Source organism: Pezoporus flaviventris, unplaced genomic scaffold (genome assembly GCF_033815535.1).
Source record: "Pezoporus flaviventris isolate CSIRO_AGI_PZ_B2104156 unplaced genomic scaffold, CSIRO_AGI_Pfla_v1 ptg000045l, whole genome shotgun sequence".
Classification (NCBI taxonomy): domain Eukaryota; kingdom Metazoa; phylum Chordata; class Aves; order Psittaciformes; family Psittacidae; genus Pezoporus; species Pezoporus flaviventris.
Window position 1 is genome coordinate 3,260,797 of NW_026892593.1, and position 18,238 is coordinate 3,279,034.

Consider the following 18,238-nt stretch of genomic DNA (forward strand, 5'->3'; position numbering starts at 1 on the left):
CTTTATGCGCAGCGACTCCAAGCTTCAGGTTAAGCACCCTCTTTCAAGAATCATTTCCCCTCTGACAAACACACCTAATTAAACACACACCTCAGGGTTGGGTGGAACAAACAATAAGTCTTTGTGGTTGTACAGCTCTGCAGAGCTTGATTCAGGAAGTATATGTCTGCAAATCAATGTTGATCCGCATCCTACTGTGCTCAGTGTTTTCCTACAGCTTCTGTTCAACATAAGCATCTACTGCCATTGAAAACCCAGCACTTCCAGGAAAACAGTGTTTAGTTAAATTCACACAATGGTTAAAAAAAGGACAGTAAGGCCATTAAAAGTTTGAAGTCAATGGATGAACTTGGCAGGTCAGCAGCACTGGCCTTACTGGAGTGCATGCCAGCAAATGTGCCTTGTCCACCATGAGAAACACCAGTCTCACTACCAGGGAGATTAACACATTTGTTAAAGTAAAAATGGAAGAGTTTGTAGAGGCTACAGCACAGGTTCTTATCTTGGAAAAGAGATTTATGCACCATTTCAGAGTTCTTTCATCTTATCCAGGGGGCATTTCCATTGCGAGACGGTGCTGACACCCCTTCTAGAGAAAGCCTCTGAACATGTTTTTTAAATATGCGTTCTCAAAGAACTCACATGGGGCAGCTGCATTGCTTCAGCAACTGACTTGAGAGGCAGGAGGAGACAGTATGTTAAGGAGTAAGGCAGACACACAGGAGGCCAAGGCAACAAGAATTTTATCCAGATCCTCGTCTCATTCTCCCTTTCTTTGCATCAGATAAATCACTGCAGTTCAGCCACAAACACCTTCTATTAATCTTACCCAAGAGCTCAGCTAAAACTTGAAGACATCAACCACTTGTCTCTGTCTCATGACCATTTTTTACATCCCACACAAGCCCACTCTCAATACCATTATGATCATTATTTAATTATAAACAATGGCTTGATTAAAACATACATATTTATAGAAGCATTCATGTCACCTACCTTTTCGTCTTTAACTGCTGTAGCTAAAATGGGAAGCAAGCTCCTTAGAGCATTAGCATGGTCATCCAGAGGGCAAATCAAAGCAGCTATGCTGAACATTGATGTCAAATATCATCACTCTCACACAGCTTCCATAGACACTCACCTTCCTCCATTGAGTTTATGAGAAGTCAAAGGAGCCCAGACTCCCAAACTGCCATTTAATAGCAATGGGAAAAATCCCTTCAAAAGCAAAATAATCAGAAATTCCAGCTCAAATGTCATCAACTATAGTAATACTGAACAAATCAAACCTGCCACTGTTTTCTGCAGTGCCTCCAGCATGCCAGCTTCACATACAGGATAACGGTGGAAAAAACTCAGGTTAATCACTTCCTGTATTATTCACCACATTGTGTGCAATACCTTGTGGATTAATTATCTAGATAACAAAATGACTGTGAGTGCTATTAACATTGTCGGTTTGAAGTAGTCATCTAAAGAACCAGAGCGCTGTGCTCCTGCAATCTACAGCATAAGGGAAGCTGAACTGGAGAACCCCCACCCCGATCTGCTACATACAGGGGAAAAAAGCCCCTTCCTACCCGTGTAGGAAGGTGACTAAACCACCGTGCAAGCGTGGAAAGCCCCAGTGATTGGGAAAGTACATAAGAGGAAGGGGTTTCCATACCTGGAAGGCAAACTATTCAAAAGAATGCAGAGAAGGGTCACCAAGTCCAATGTATTTGAGTCTTCTTCACCTGAGATCCAGTGAGGAGCCAGAGCTTCCTATCAATCATTACGTGAACTTACTATGTAGCAAAAACTATTTCTTAGTCCCCTATGTAGTCCCCTATCCCAAGGCATGGCACAACACCATCAATGGCTGAACTAACTGTGGAGCACAGTGGATTCCCAGAACTGACTGCTTAGAGGTGCACACAACCCCCCTTCTCCCAGAGCACTCTAACTTGGCCAGAGCTGTTCATCTCCTTTCATGGAAGTGGGAAGCTAAACACTAGGTCAGGTCATGGGAGGAACAAAACCACAATCACTGAGTGGGACAATCCATTGCCTCTACCAGTGACATCTAGAAGATGTGTACTCAGGCTAAGCTGGTCCTTTTGGCTGGTCTAAGCTAATCATGACTTTTTCTGTAGAGAAAAAAGGAAAACAGCACCTGCAGGAAACAACCTGCTCAACCAGGTCCAGAGGAGGACCATGAAAATGGTCAGAGGCTGGAGCACCTCTGCTATGAAGACAGGCTGTGAGAGCTGGGGTTGTTCAGCATGGAAAAGAGAAAGCTCCAAGGACACCTTATTGCAGCCTTTCAGTACCTAAAGGGTAGGAAAGATCAAGAAAGACTTTCTACCAGTCTCTGTAGTGACTGGTCAAGGAGCAGCAGTTTGAAACTAAAAAAAAGGCAGGTTTTGATTGGACATAAGGAAGAAGTTCTTCCCTGTGAAGGTGATGAGGTGATGGCATAGAGTGCCCAGAGAAGCTGTGGCTGCCCCATCCCTGGCAGTGTTCAAGGCCAGGCTGGAAGGGGCTTGGAGCAACCTGCTCTAGTGGAAGGTGTCCCTGCCCATGGCAGGGGTTGGAACTGGATTTAAAGGTCCCCTCCAATTCAAACCTTCTGTGATTGTACAGCTGATCACATTTATACTAGGACAAGATAAAGATGGTTTTGAGGGTGCTTGTCCTGATCCAAAAAAGGCAGACCAGAGTTGACATAAAGCACTGGGGGTGACAGGGTACTCCTGGACCCAGGATAGTCACACAAGCAAAGAAGCCCTTGAGCAGAATTCTGCCCTCCCTAACCACAGATGGTGGTGACATCCCACCACCAGCTTGGCTGCATAGCTGAAAACATCTCATTTTTGTACACTGTGGTAAGCAAGAGGAACGGATTTCTGTTTGAAGGCAACATAAAGTGAAAATATCAGTGGAAATATTTCTGTTACTTTCAGGCCACCAAACACAAGTAGCACTTGCTAGTTTACTGCTCTGCTTTCCAATTTGAGAAATGCCTTGAATGGAAGTGTTTTCTTGAACACATACCAAATGTCACTGAACGTAAATATGCCTAAACTCCACCTCCAAGAGAGCTTTGTTTTTAAATTAACTTTGAGCATGTTCTAACCTAAAAAGGGAAGAGGGAAGAAAAGAAACAAAAAGACAAAAAGTGGAAGAAGGTCTCTTGAGGCATTTTTCTTTCTGTGAACACAGAAGGAAATAGGTGTTGGTACAAGCAGAGAGGAAGAGAGATTTACATCTCCCTGTTTTGAAATAAAATGCTACCAGCAAAAATACTAGATTATGGATGCAGAGAGAGGAAGTTGCAAAGCTGCCGAATGGCTCAAGAGCTGTGAGACTTCACTCAGTGTTGTAGCTGTGGAAAATAAAAGTTTTGGGTACTATAGAATGGTTTGGGTTGGAAGGGACCTTAAAGCTCATCTAGCTCCAACCCCTGCCAAGGGCAGGGACACCTTCCACTTAGAGCAGGTTGCTCCAAGCCCCTGGGTCCAACCTGGCCTTGAACACTGCCATGGATGGGGCAGCCACAGCTTCTCTGGGCACCCTGTGCCAGTGCCTCAGCACCCTCACAGGGAACACCTTCTTCCTAATGTCTAATCTAAGTCTCCCCTCTGTCAGTTTAAAGCCATTCCCCCTTGTCCTGTCCCTACAGGCCCTTGTCCAAAGCCCCTCCCTGAGTTTCTTGTAGTCACTGGAAGCTACTCTAAGGTCTCCCCTTAAGAAGCTGCCTTTTCTCCAGGTTGAACCAGTCCAGCTCTCTCAGCCTGGCTCCAGAGCAGAGCTGCTCCAGCCCTCGCAGCATCTTTCATGGCCTCCTCTGGACTCACTTCAGGAGCTCCATGTCTTTCTTCTGTTGGGGGTCCCAGAGCTGGGGTAGAGAGTAGGATTTAGTAACTCAAAAGTTAAATAGATTAAATGTTGCATCTGTTGTTATAATTAAATTAACAAAGTACTGATAGAATCATGCATGTTTTCCCCTTGTGTACCATACCCTGGGCAAAGATGTGCTGTAGCTGTATGTATTTCCTGTGTTATAAATTAAAACACAAGCCAGATTCACCCTTCCTGCAATGCTATTAAATCAAGGAAAAATTACTCCAGGGATAGATCTGGCCCAGAGATGTTTTTCAACAAAGACGAGTTTCAGACTAAATCCTACCAAAAAAGGTCTGTGTGGAAACACTTAAAACATCTTCACTGGTGTTCCCAGGAGTACTTGTTTAAAAATATATTGGAACAGATAGTTCTCAGTATTAAATGTGTGGAAAATCAGTGGTTTAGAATACTCTGTTTCTAGGTGATTAACCTGATATTATTACCTTCTGGATATGGGGGTTAGGAGAGAGTTTTATTGTTGTTACTGTCTCTTTTTGGTGCTTTCAGGGGGGTTTGGGGGTGTGGGGAGGCACTGGGGGGGGGATTTGTTTTGGGTATTTTAAATACCAAATTAGCTGCAGTCTTAAATAAAGGGCACTTTATGTGCACCATCACTTGTGTACCAAGAACTGAGGAGCTCAGAAATTACAGGTGTACTTGGAGGATCAGACCCATGCATTCAAGAGATTTCAAATCCTCACATTGAGGTTACACAATCAGGTGAAACATTACTATAAATAGCACCAGGTTAGACTCTCAGCTGGCATGAGCTGGAACCAGCCTAGTGAAATCAATTCATCTTCCATCTTCCACAGCTCATCTGAATCACTCAGGGAACGTGCAAAACATTAATATTCCAGCTCTCCACAGAGTCACACATGCAGAAGTGCTGGCAAAGGTAATGGCCTTGATTAACCTTCATATGCAGTAGCATGATGCTGGAGACCTGCACTTCTAACACTCCTCCCACAAAAGACTACATCAACTAACATGATGAAAACAGCCATAAACCACACACAAGCTGTTGATCTCCAGCAAGTTGTACAGCTAGTTTAATCACTGTAATCACATTTTTCCAGAATCATGGAGAATTGGGCTGGAAGGAACTTCAAGAAACCATTCGTCCCTTCCCTGCCTCAGGGCAAAGTGTAGCACAGCTACACACACCTGATACCTCCTTCCTTAGAAGTCTTTGAGCCAAAATCCTTCGCTCTTGGTCTTAGTCCAAAACAAGATGTAATTTAAACAGTTGTTCATCTTGTTTTAAGCTCCAGGTGTTGGCCTTCAATGCTAATAAACAGACTGGCTAGGCCTGTGTGAATACAGTGCTGAGCCTCTGCTAATGCAGGGACAGCAGAAGATATAAACAGGTAGGATTAATGAGTTTTATAGAGCAAGAGTCAAACACAGCAGAAATAAGAAATCTGTTTGGCAAATCTCCATCGCAGGGGATATTTTTAGCACATCTGGAGGAGACCAGAGAGGTCATGGGAAAAAGTCTGCAGTGCTCTCACCAGGGCCATACTCTCTGTGACAGGCACTGAGGCACAGCAGGCATATGGACCATACTGCTGCTGTACAGAAAAGGCCACTCTGCTCCCAAAGAGCTCTGTTCTCTCCAGCATTGCTCTGACCAAGCCTGTTTTCCATCCCCCAGCTTGTGACAAAGTCCCCTCACTACAGCACAGGAGCACGTACTTCTGCCTTCTGTTTTCCCACCACAGAACGTCCCATGGAGCAAACAGCTCCAAACCTCCCGAGGCACAAATCCAGAGCTGGGAAGCTGGCAGGGAAAGCCATTAATAGTACTTGGACGGTTCTCACCAGCACAGAGCAATTCAGGACTAACAGCACTTACTGATAGTGCTTCTGCAGTAAGGTGAAGAGAGACGGGTCTGGCCATCAAATCCTAGTCTTAAAAGAGCTTTAAATGATAAAGTAGGGCATCAATTCTTGTCACAAGGTGCTGCAGCTTATTTAAGCCAAGTAAAGTGCTAATAAGAACATGTTTTTCCTTCCACATCTTCCAGCCATGGCATCACTAGGATCTGTTTGGAAATGTTTCCACTGCTGCTGGCACAACCTTGTGCTTATAAAGAGATGAAAACTGGGATCCTCATTTAGATTCCAGGCCAGAATATAGATATACAGATTTCTTGTATTTCCGTGCTCAAACCACCCCACCCCACCCCCCCCACCCCCCATATTTCTTTGCATGCAATTATTCGGAAAAATCACACTCTTCATCTCCTGGGACTCAGTTTATTCCAATAATTGAGAGGGCTTTTTTCTGTTCTGATGTTCTGGTTTTGAGGGCAAGGTTATTTTTTGTGTTTATGATCCTTCTTCAATTATGCAAAACCCACGGCAAAAGTGTAATAAAATATGCAACAATTCTGTTGCTTATTTCTGCAGTCTGACATTTTCATTTCATGTCATAATGAGTCTAATCAATCCAATCCGCATTACACACACATCCCATTCCTAACCAGCAGCAATTACAAATAGGGATCTGATTTCTTTCTTCCAGAATTGTATGAAAATTAATGTCACTTGTCACAAAAAGAGTTCAGGCAACAAAGAGCAACACACAGAACTTAAGTATTTTAATTTGACACCATTCTTCATGCAGTTCTCAAATCAAAAGCAACACTGTTAAATTCTATTATTAGCCCTTCTGCTTGGATCATCACTCTGAATAAAGGCACTAATGAGATGGAGACCTGAAAAGCGTTGTCTTAGAAGCCATGAAACTCAAATTGAACAATTTGTACCTCGGGATTAAAAATCCTCAGTAAATCACATGTTCACCAACAAAAGGCTGAAGTACTGAACAAGGAGCACCTGCAGCAGCTCTGTTCCTGTCTGCACAAGTGACAGGCTATCTCTTGGGTGACAAACGTGTGAGTCTTCTCATGACCTGTATCAGAGATGCTGTACCCATTGTGGTTGGGATGCTGTACTGGCAGCTTTCCACTGGGGCTCAGATCCTCACAGCTGCCCACAGACAGCATTTCCCTGCTCTTCTCCAACACATTTGCCTTTATGTCCCAGGATGCCACAAGCACAGTTGTCTCACTTAAGCGGGAGGTGTCTTTCACCAGTTCATGCCCTCCCAAAGACCCAACTGGTCTCACTTTGGCAGCTGCAATAAAAACAACTGCTCCACTTCAAGGAGCAGCCAGTTGCTGCAACAGCCTCTGCCCCAGCTGATGCAAGTGGGAAACACCAATGTTTCTTCATATAAGTTACAGAAGTCTTGCCTTGAATTTCACTTGGAAGCTGCCTATTGGGCTTGTCCATGTGGTGCATCGGCCACTTGTTCCTTAGAAAGTTCAAACAGGGAAAAAAAAGGCTGGAGAAGCTGGAGGAACATTGAGCAATTCTGCAGCTATGGCTTCTGTATCTGTCTCCAGAAGTGGCTGTATCACACCCAGAGTACATAGTTTACCACCTCAGAAGTCAGTGGGCTGCTCCAGTTTCAATTCCCAGTGCAGCCCATCACGCAGTCGCATGCCAAGTGTGAAATGCAGACTGTGACTACAGCAGAGATGGGCACAGAGCAAAACATCAGTGATTCAGCCTCAGCAATCGGATGTCACATCCATTTCATAAAAACATCTACCTGTTCTGCAAACTGTGTTAACGGAGGAAAAAAAAAGCTGAGTCTTGCAGATGTGCAAAGCTCACACAACAACAAAACCAGGTCACTGATCAGATAGACTCTCGGGGTGTAGTCACTGTGAAAGGTGGCATGAGTTTTTTCCTCACAAGGTAGCGAGACAGATGGACAGGAATGCCTACTGTAGAACTGTCTCATGAAAAGTGAGTGACACAATGAGGGATACAGAACATTTGTATACAGACCTGTTTAATCTGAATCCCACATAGCGTACACAGGACTGGGGGCACAAGAACTGCACAACTGTTACTTTCAAGTACCTGAATCTTGGACAGAATGCCCATGGCCAGGCATCCTAGGACAGACTTAGGGAAGTCTAACAGCTCTCCAGCTGCTACTAAAACCTGTATTCAACAAGAGGCTAAAAAATTATCGAGTGATCTCTTATAGAATTATAGAATCACAGACTGGTTTGGGTTGGAAAGGACCTTAAGATCATCCAGTTCCAACTCCTGTCATGAGCAGGGACACCTCACACTAGACCATGTCACCCAAGGCTCTGTCCAACCTGGCCTTGAGCACTGCCAGAGATGGAGCATCTTTGAGCAACCTGTTCCAGTGCCTCACCACCTTCACAGTAAAGAACTGCTTCCTTGTATCTAACCTGACCTTTCCCTGTTTTAGTTTGAACCCATTCCCCTTTGTCCTATCACTACAACTTACTAGGTCCCAACTCACCATTGAACAAAGTTACAAGATAGGCAGGATCTAAAGAGTCTCCTGTATTCCAGTGATCCCTTGAGGCCCAGTCCCTCCAAAAGCAACGGCAGTGACAAAGGTTCAGTTTTTGGTGACCTTTGCAGTCACCAAAACCCTCAAATTCCCTTTAGCACATGAAAGTTTTTCATACCTAAGTCCTTTATATAATCCGAGTACCAGCAAGGGCAGATAACTGGATTTATTTTCATACAGCAAACTAAATAGAAACCTGATAGTTAAGATCAAAATAAACAATTGCAGACTTTGAATAGTGATGGTTATTCCCTCCTCCTGTATGTAACTTCCAAATGCTGAGTAAATCAAAGCCTAGAGACAAATGCACACTGTGGGCCAGATCTTTCAGCAGGTATAAGTCAGCATGGTCTGAACAACTCTTCATACATAATTATACTGCCAAATACTTCATGAAAAGAACTGGGTGGATGTCAGCATATGCTTTGTGTAAAGCAGACAAGAGGACCTTTGTCAGACAAGAATTAAATTAACTCACTATAGGAACTGTATCATGAAAGAAAACCACACTCAAAACACATGTGCAGGCCTGAAAACAGGGGTAAAAAGCATGCAGAATGTCAGCCGAGGTCTGCTCCTTACAAGGAAAGAGATTCAACAGCAAGAGATACTGTTACTGCATCCAGAGAACTGGTTTTGTAGGAACCAGCAGGCTTGGCTTGAATACGTAGTTTGAAAGGTGGACTATTCCTCACATTTTCTTTGGTGTCTTTTAGCTGAAACACTCTGCTGACACAGCAGTGCCAAACAGCAACATATTCCACAGGGGACCACAGTGCCTTTAGGCTGAATGAGTGCCTGGTAAAAGCTGCTCCTGGTTTGCATGCACATTGCAGTGGAGAGCACAGATCCAGAGGCGCCTGGAAGCAAGCACATCATTTTTGAGGACAGGGCTCAGTGGGTTCACATCAGCAGGGTGCTTGTACGTGAGCCATGGTCAGTGCTGGCTATTCTGTAAAGGCAGACAAAGGAGGAAGCAAGCAGAAAGAGACAGAAACCCGTGCAGCAAGGAGAGCAGCAAATGACTCACATGCTGCATTTCTGCCTGTGAGACTAGCCTGTGCTAGTCACAGCTGGATATTACAGATAACAACTCCAGCAGTCTGGATTGCATAGATATCAGTTTGCAGCCTACACATCTGCCAGATTTCTTGCTAGATACTGAAAACCAGTGTACATCTATCTAATCACTCAGCAGCAACAATTCCCCTTCCTTCAGTCTTTTCTTACACAGCTTCATCTTGCCCATGAGACCTAAAATTATTAACAACATCTGATTTTTTGCTGGAACGGTGGAACAAGAGAACTGATAAATTAAGGCTCAAAAAAAGAAGAGATAAAGCAAAAAAATTGAAGTTTACCAACTGAAAATCATTTCCAAAGTAATGATTCAGCTTAGTGTGTGATCTTATGCACAAAGACACAGGTTTTCCACATATTAAACTAATGCTACCTAGAACAAAAGACAGAATCATCGAATAATTTGGGTTGGAAGGGACCTTCAAAGGTCATCTAATCCAACCCCCCTGCAATGAGCAGGGACATCTTCAATTCAGGTGCTCAGCTTTCCTTCAAAAAGCCCATCACACAGGTAGGTAGCTAATAAATAGAGACAACTGCAGTCCAGTACAATATGTCAATTTCAACCTAACACAAAATCTTGCTGGTACTGATGCTGAGGCCACATATTTTCAAGGAAAGCTCCCAGACCTTTCCTGGTGTGAATATTTAATGTTTTGAGGGAATTCTGTGTTTAGAAGTTACTCCATCAGAAGCACGCACTGTTATCTCACGCACTTTGTGTTAAATTATGGATAACCAACTTGGAAGATTGATCACAAAATCTCCAACCCCTCAAGCAAAACAAGCACTCCTCAGTCGGACACGCTATGGACAAAGGGGATTATCAGCCTGGCCTGCAAGTGCAAACAGCCTGTTGAAAAAGGCAGGTTCACATTTGCATGTGGAAAAAAATTAGAATTAAAATTACTAAATATAATATTGCACCTTTCTACCCCCCATGTCATTTACAGTAATACACAAACACCCATCTCTGCCTGTTCCAGTAGATAACAGCAGGCAGCAGAGCCAAAGTCAAGTTCTTGTTCAAATCACTTGGGATTTGAGCACTCCCTCCCAGGTTCCCCCAGAGTAGAGCAGGAATAGGAAGTACCTGCATGTGGCCCTTGGACCCACCTTCTTAAAAGCCTCAAAATACCCACAAGATAGCCAGAATTCCCATACAAATTCAAACTGGGGAGTGGGAAGGGGAAGACTCAAGTATCAGGATGTTCCAAATTGGCATTAAGAATTGTAATCCAGCGCTAATTACATTGGGGGAATGAGGGGGGGGGGGGGGCAGGCAAATAAAAATCAGTCAAAGAGGATCTGTTTGCTATGGCATGTAGATGGCAAGAGAGAGAAGGATTTATTCTGCCACACTGAAATCTTCATATTCACAGTCATTGTCACAGTGTTGAATAAAGTGTTGCTGCTGCTTCCTTGTATCATTCTCTGCTATGGCACTCTCTGCCATCCCAATTCCCACTCCCTCTTACACCTTTACAAAATGTCAGTGCAGTGACTTTCGAGGAATTTGGGCCAAGCTCAAGAATCCCCATCTGCTCCCGTTGGAGAGGAATGAGATCAGACTGTAAATGAGTGGCAGACTCCTAGCAAGGAGACATGCAAACACAATTTGGACAAGTATGAAAGTCAGTCCCAGCTTCCTTCATTCCAATTAAAAACTTCAGGCTTGCCTCTATCTCTCTGTAATGAAGCATTCATATATTCAGCTCATCATCCTTTTAGTATGAACTCATGCATGTGCAGGCAAGCACTCTCCAGACATTTCATTAATCTACATTTAACTTAAAAATGGTTAGATTTGGAGACGTGCATGCACAAGATGAGGCTTTCAAGGCTTAAAGAGTAATTAGGTCTTCAGAAAAGTGGCTTTGGTAGCACATCTTCTCACAGTTACTCAAATAAACTCAAACTAAACAGATGTTTAAATCAGCACAAGATTTCTCATTAGACACCAGTGGGTTTTTTTCCTGTTTTAAGAGCTTTTCTGAATTGCTTCGCACTGTGTATGTAGAAGCATGTACTCATGCAGGTAATCAGCTCGCAAGGTGGTTCCCCTGGACACACACACAACCTGGGTTCCAAAGTGTAATTTATAATAATATGTCATTATAGTTGGTAGCACTACAGAAATAAATATACAGAAGACATGTTTCATATCAAACCATCAGTCTTTCACGTGAAGTGCAGGAACAAACAGCAGGAATAGAACAAATAACTGAGGAGCAGGGCAGCATGCCTGCTCAGGTCATGTGCTGGAGCAAACCTGGGTCAGTGATTCCCTGAGTGCTTGGAAGGAAGCATCTAGAATAGAGAAAGGCTGTAGCAATAAAAAAGAAAGAGAAAATACATTCAGCTTCTGGGCAGCTCACATTCACTTCTTCGTTTATGCTCTGAAGTGGATAAATGTGGAGTCACTTTATGGAGATGTTTCCCTCTATGGTAGTCCAGGGGCTAAAATGAGGAGCAGAAGCCTGGGTCTACCCACTGGACACTTCCCAAGTTACCTTTATGGCATTTGTAAAGCTGAGATCAAACTTTCTTATTTTTTAAGATGGAGAACATTAAGAAAATGCATATTAAAAACCCCAAACCAAACAGGAATCAAGCTACTTGCTCAAAGCCATACGAGAAATAAGGTAGAGCTGGAAACTCAAGGTGGATTCTGGCAGTGTTCAAAGCTAGATTGGATGGGGCTTGGAGCAACCTGGTCTAATGGAAGGTGTCCCTGGCCAGTGGCAGGAGGTTGGAACGGGATGAGCTTTAAGGTCCCTTCCAACCCAACCTGTTCTGTGATCATGAAGTCCCAGTTGAGCCCTGTAAGATGCCCTCCTGAATTTGACCCTCTACTACACTTCTAGTAGCAATTACTAGTACCATAATTGCAAATCATGCCTACTTCAACTCCAGCAGAAGACTCTTGAATTCCCTAAAAAGCCTACCTTAACTCTGGTGGGGAATATTAGACTTCCTTGTAATCCTAAGCGTCTCTCTTGCTTCCATCTGTTTTCCTTTAAGTCCACTTTAAAGGAGAATAAATAGTCCATTTCTTGTTTATTATAAACATACAGATACATATGTACATACATATACACACATGTAACCTTTGTTAATAATCAGATGTTGATGAATCACCTCTATATAATTATTTTACAGTGATTCTTGTACAAAGCAATCCCCAAATGTGCAAACTATTAAGAAATATGTGACAAAACCAAAGTCTGATTGGCAGACTGAAGTTGTAGCTTGAATAAGACATAAGTCTGTTTAGCATTAATGCCAGAAGATCCCTTCTCACTCTCAAAATCTGACATGCTGCTTGCTTTATTAGGTTTAAATCAACTATTCATTCCATTTACATTAAAAATAGGAAATCAGAAATTTAAACAGTGCATTTATAACAGAAGTCATGCAAAGACAGCACTTTTTTAATAGACTTGCAGTTTGGAAGTTTACTGCATACTGCTAAATAGTGCAGTCCAGAAGGCCAGGACTAGAAGGCTGTTGATATAACCACTAAGATTTCATTTACTAAGAGTTGATTAGCTCAAGGCTTCCTTTTCCACTAACTGAATACCACAAACTGCCTCCAACTACCACAAGATCTGAGTGTATGAGCGAGAAATTATTATCTTATGCACCATCTAGAAGTACAATTTCACAGATACAGGAAATTAAACTTTTTAAAACTGGGAGAAGAAAACAGGCAGGAGTGTGCTTCACCCTAGGCAAAAAGCCACTGCAGCACAGATTAACTTAGAATTCATGAGAATTTAGTCAAGAAAGTAAAAATGAAAGTCTGACTCTTAAAAAGCAAGGTCAGATTTCCATTAATTTCCTCTTCCATTTTTGTGAAGTACATGGTCCAGGTTCACAGAAAAGTCTATTACAGGTCATAAATATGGCACCAGTAGCAATCCAAGAGTTTTCCTTCCAAGCTAAGGACAATTACCAACAAAACAGAAGACACCACTCCAGCACCAAGCTAAATAGAAAGCAAGCCAGAGGTTCTCATCAGCAATCCCATGTAATAGAATTGACAATAGAAAGAACGAGAGCCTGGGGCTGGCACAGCTCCCAGGGCACTGGGGCTACTCCCTCTTACAGAAGGACATGACAGTTGCTCATACCCCCTACTCAACACAGGAGCCTTGATAACACTTGTGTTTACTACTGTAGGTCCACACCAGTAACTTCACAGTCCTTACCTTTAACCTTCCCTGTGTTCCAGCAGTGTTAAGGGCATGCCTCTTACTCCACTCAACTCCACCTAAGCCCACACAGAGGCTTTCTTCCCTTCCAATATTTTTAGTTAACATAACATTAGAAGATGAAAATTTTCCCTTTCTTAATCTTCACAACACCTTCTTCCACTAAATGCTTTGTAATACACAGCAGCACAGCTACTGGAAGCCAGGGATTTATAATGGAAATGGTGATGTAACTTTAAACACAGCACCAAGCTGCATGAACACCCTGTCATGCTTCTAGAGAGAAAATGCATTTCAAGCCTAACAGTTCTGTCCCCATCATAAAACACACAAACTATTGCTGCATGCTCTCAAATAAACCTCATTAAGTGAGGCTAGGCACAGCAGCAATGAACTGCAGTCTGTCTCCCCTGTGTTCAGTGCATGGGCTCATTGCTACCACCAGCTGTGACCATCCCCATGCTAACAAGGAAGGGGAAGAGAAAAAGCTGCACTAAATTAGAGTCTGGTTTTGCAATCAAAAAAGGAATAAGGGAACAAAGTCAGTCTCAATAATAGTCAGTGCTAGAGGGTTACTCTCACTCCCTGGCCATTGTATACTTCGTTATTCTTTGCCTAGCATCAACACCTACCCGTTTTTCCAAACCAGTGACTCTCATTATCATCCTCATTCCTTTGCTGTTATCAAATTAGTCTTCTTCTGGGAAAGGCTCATCAGCTGCAAGTAACACTGGCCACTTACCATCATAGTTGGAAACTCCGCAGTTAAGACAGTAGTAGATCACCACTATTCTCTGCACACAAGAGACAAGATGTGGAAAAGATGTATAATGATGCTATTTTATTAAATCAGTAAAAGAACACTGAAGTGAACAAAATTTAGCCTTAGTGAACATCTGAAAGTTAACAGCCCTAGGTTAATAGCCCAGATGAGGACTGCCATTACAAACATACCCAGGAATTAAACACAGGGTAAGTTTTACTTATTTCTACTATTAAAACTATTCTTACACCTAAAGTGCTCTGGATTAAGATTTATATAAGTGAGAGCCAGGAGACCTCATCTAATCAGGAATACGCTGTAGTAGCCTCTGATTCAATTTACTTTGTGTTCACAGGCTATGTACAAAATACTATAAAACACAGTAATAAAAAGATAAAAGGAAGGAGCTGATGCAGCAAAAGACCTAAGCAGTAGCAAGGGGAAATTAAAACACAAGAAGGGTGTTTTAAAGACAAACTCTGCATGGGCAGTTGTGAAACTGAAACTCCCAAAGTCCCCATCACATTGCTGTGTGTGCTGCAGATGAAACAAACCAATGGGGAATAACAGGGCCATGTTGTCTCTTTGGAAACAACAACTTCACCATCATGGAAAGTTAATAAAGGGAATAAAAGCAACAGGCAAGACTAAGCAAGCAGAGAATGAAAAGCAACAGTATTGATTCAAGTAGTTCATTTTTTATTCATGGATATTCTTGTCAATGGCTATCATAGAGGCATTTTATCCTTAAAAGGTGCCATCACAGGGCAAATGTTTTCTAAAATAAAGATTTATTCTTAAGTACAGAGGAAAAAAAAAAAACCTTTCCCAAGGCATTAAATGGCTTCAGTCCCCAATCCAAAGCCTGCACAGAAGGAAACAGCAGGAATACGCACAAATCCTTTACAAAGGTGTCATCACAGCAGACAGCCACATGCAGGATTCAAGAACCAAAATGTAAAATAAAAGAACGTTTAACCTCAGGGAAAGCCCTTTGACATTGAAACAATCTAATGGAAGGTGGGTGTTGCAGACGCTGAAGTATTCTGCTGATTGAAATTGCAAAGCAAATTAAAGTATGCTTTCATTTGGAAACACTGGTTAATTTATCTGTCAGTGATCCCTGACTGAAGGCATGTGTATTACTAATCACCTTTTATAGAGCTTCCAAAGGAAAAAAGGAGGAATAAAAATACACTCTGTGTCCTCAAAGGGCAATTGAGAGCTTTCTCAAAAGCCATTCTGGGCGCTTCCCTGACCAGCAGATGGTATATGCATGATTCTTCACACCTGGTCTAGACCAGCCACCCCAGTTCACTGCGGTGAGTGTAAGCCATCTTTTAGGCACAAACTCTAAAAACTGTCTTTCTTGATGACAATAATGGAAGACAGAGCCAGTTCAGTTGGATGGGATGAACATAGGCTGTATAGAAACCATCAGGTGCTTATAATGCTGACATGACACTGAAACAGCGCAGCAGAACTCTGACGGTTAAAAGATGGTGTTTTCTGCATAAACGGGTGATTCTCCCTCCCCTCATGCTCCATTTGCTCTTTTATCCAGTCACTATGGAGTTTAGACAAGGACCATTCAACAGCAGGGTGGCCAGCTGACCTTCACTGGTATTCTGACAGCAGACTCCATGTCTTTGAGGCTCTAGTGCACCACCAGACCTCTTCTCCCATGCCTTAAAGTAACAGTTTATGGGGTTTTATTATTTATGCAGTCCAAGTTTTCCAATACAGTTTTCTGAGTATAGCTCTAATACAGTAAACACATCTCTGCTGTTACCTAAAATGCCAGACAAATAGCAGGGCTTCACTGCATTTACCTTGAGAACCATGCCTTTAAAACACTTACTATTGTTATCTTCAATTTTCAGCTTGCCCCCTGTGATCAACTGTATGAAATACAAACAGATGTTGATCAGAAGTTTCTGCTTCTTAATTAAACTTTTATTTGCCTTTACAATGGCACTTCTCCATACATGTGACACACAGGAAGCAGAATAACTTAAACTATGAACAGAAATACTACGATGCTGTTTTCTCTTATTCCCAGAAAAACATGCATATGGTGCATAGCTGTTAGGGATTTTTTCCTAAGAAAAATCAATATTGAATAATCAACATGACTGAAATCCAAAAGCCCTCAGTTAGATACACAAATCCTAGTCTCAGAGCCTTAACAGAGAGGGTGCCCAATTGCTTCCTACTTCTCTCCCTTCCTTTTCCTGCTTCAGGTTTAAATACTTGCAATACCTGTTTATCCCCTCAGTCCACTCCACATACTTTAACTGGAACCCCCTAATTCAGGTCACAGCTTAAATTCCATTTTTTAAACTACACATTTTAAGCCATAAGTATGCAAACCGAATCCTCTTTTCATTCCTTTTGCATAAGTTGCTCTTCTCCTTCCCCAGTCTCCAGGATAGAGAATGTTGTTTGTTAGTATTTTGCTTCATAGTCTCATTAGCAGTCTCTTCTTCCCACTCCCAGTCATTTTGTATTTAGATGGAAATGTCTTTGGATGTAACAATTACAGCAATCACATCCAGTTGGAACTGAAAACACTATTTAATCTGCTGTGATTTTATTGATATCAAATATTCAGATTAATAGTAAAGGTGGTGGTGGGGAAACTGTTACAGCTTTGGAAGGATGTAACATACTTGATACCCACTTATTTGCTGGGAGAACATGCAAAGAAGTACGTGTTCTCTTCCATGGACTCAGGACTGTGAGGGGGTCATAGAGTCTGAAGGAGACTGGGCAGAAGTAGGTCCCTTTACTGTCCGTGCTCCTTGTGCGCATCTGTGCGTGTGGTGTAGGATGCTGGCTGGAGATGACACAGGGAAGCACAGACGTTTTACACTTACTTTAGCAATGGCTGCACTTGGGTAAATGAGTATCAGATGACTGACAGTCTTCTGTGCTGAAAGGAGGCAGTAAGCAGACTGTTAACAAAGCCTAAAGGGTACTGGAAGGAGGCACTAGGATAGGATTGGCAATCTTCCTTCAGAAACCAGAGCCTCACTGGTGCAGCTGACCTAGTCTCCAGCCCAGCACTGTAGGCCTAGCCAAAATATGCCTAAATAATGGCTCCAGATCAGCTGTATCTACAAGCATCCTGCTGGCGAGAACAAGTCGTCTCCTCCCCTGTACTGCTCCTTCACCAGACAGATGCTAAACATGATTCCAAACCACTGTTTTAACCTGCATAAGGCCCTTCACACACCACACTGTATCTTGCCAGAACTTCATGTTAGATTGCATTTATTAACTCTGGTGGCAGTGAGAAATCCAAGGTTTTAAATGACTCACATAACCCTCACTTTTGAAATCTAATTGAAACTAGTTTTAAGACTTCCTTCTTATGACTAATTCCCTTCATCCAGGCACCTATTTATTTAAAAAAGAAATCATAGCAAGCTTTAATTTTCGAGGTTGCTTTTACCCAAGGCAGCCCTTCCTCAACAGACCACTTTTCTTCAAGACCTGCACATTTAAGAATCCTCTTGCACAGCCAGGGGCAACTTTACATACTGAAAGCTTGCAGCCTGTGGGTTTCAACCAGCAAAGTATACACAAGCTCAAATATTCCCATGCCTCCATTTCTCACTTCAACTGAAAAGGATTCAACAAGATCCAGCAGAGGGGAGGGCACTGCTGTTGATTTGTATTCTAGAAATGAACAGATGCTAAAGATGAAAGTTATTTAAGCAGAAGTCTTGATTGTTCAGTATTTGTAGCATTGTCTACATTTTATTCTCTGCAGGATTGCTGTAACATGAGCCTTTTGTTTGCCGAAGAGGCAGGTAACTTGCACATCACACACCCTTACTTAAATTGTTACACATGGAAAATGACTCGGTT

At 42.5% G+C, this 18,238-nt stretch overlaps 1 protein-coding gene across 2 annotated transcripts in view; it reads right to left on the reverse strand.

The window, feature by feature from the left end:
- Window positions 1-18,238, reverse strand: part of FAM107B (family with sequence similarity 107 member B) — a 59,424-nt gene that overhangs the window by 23,109 nt on the left and 18,077 nt on the right. The gene's annotated exons all lie outside the window — the stretch shown is intronic.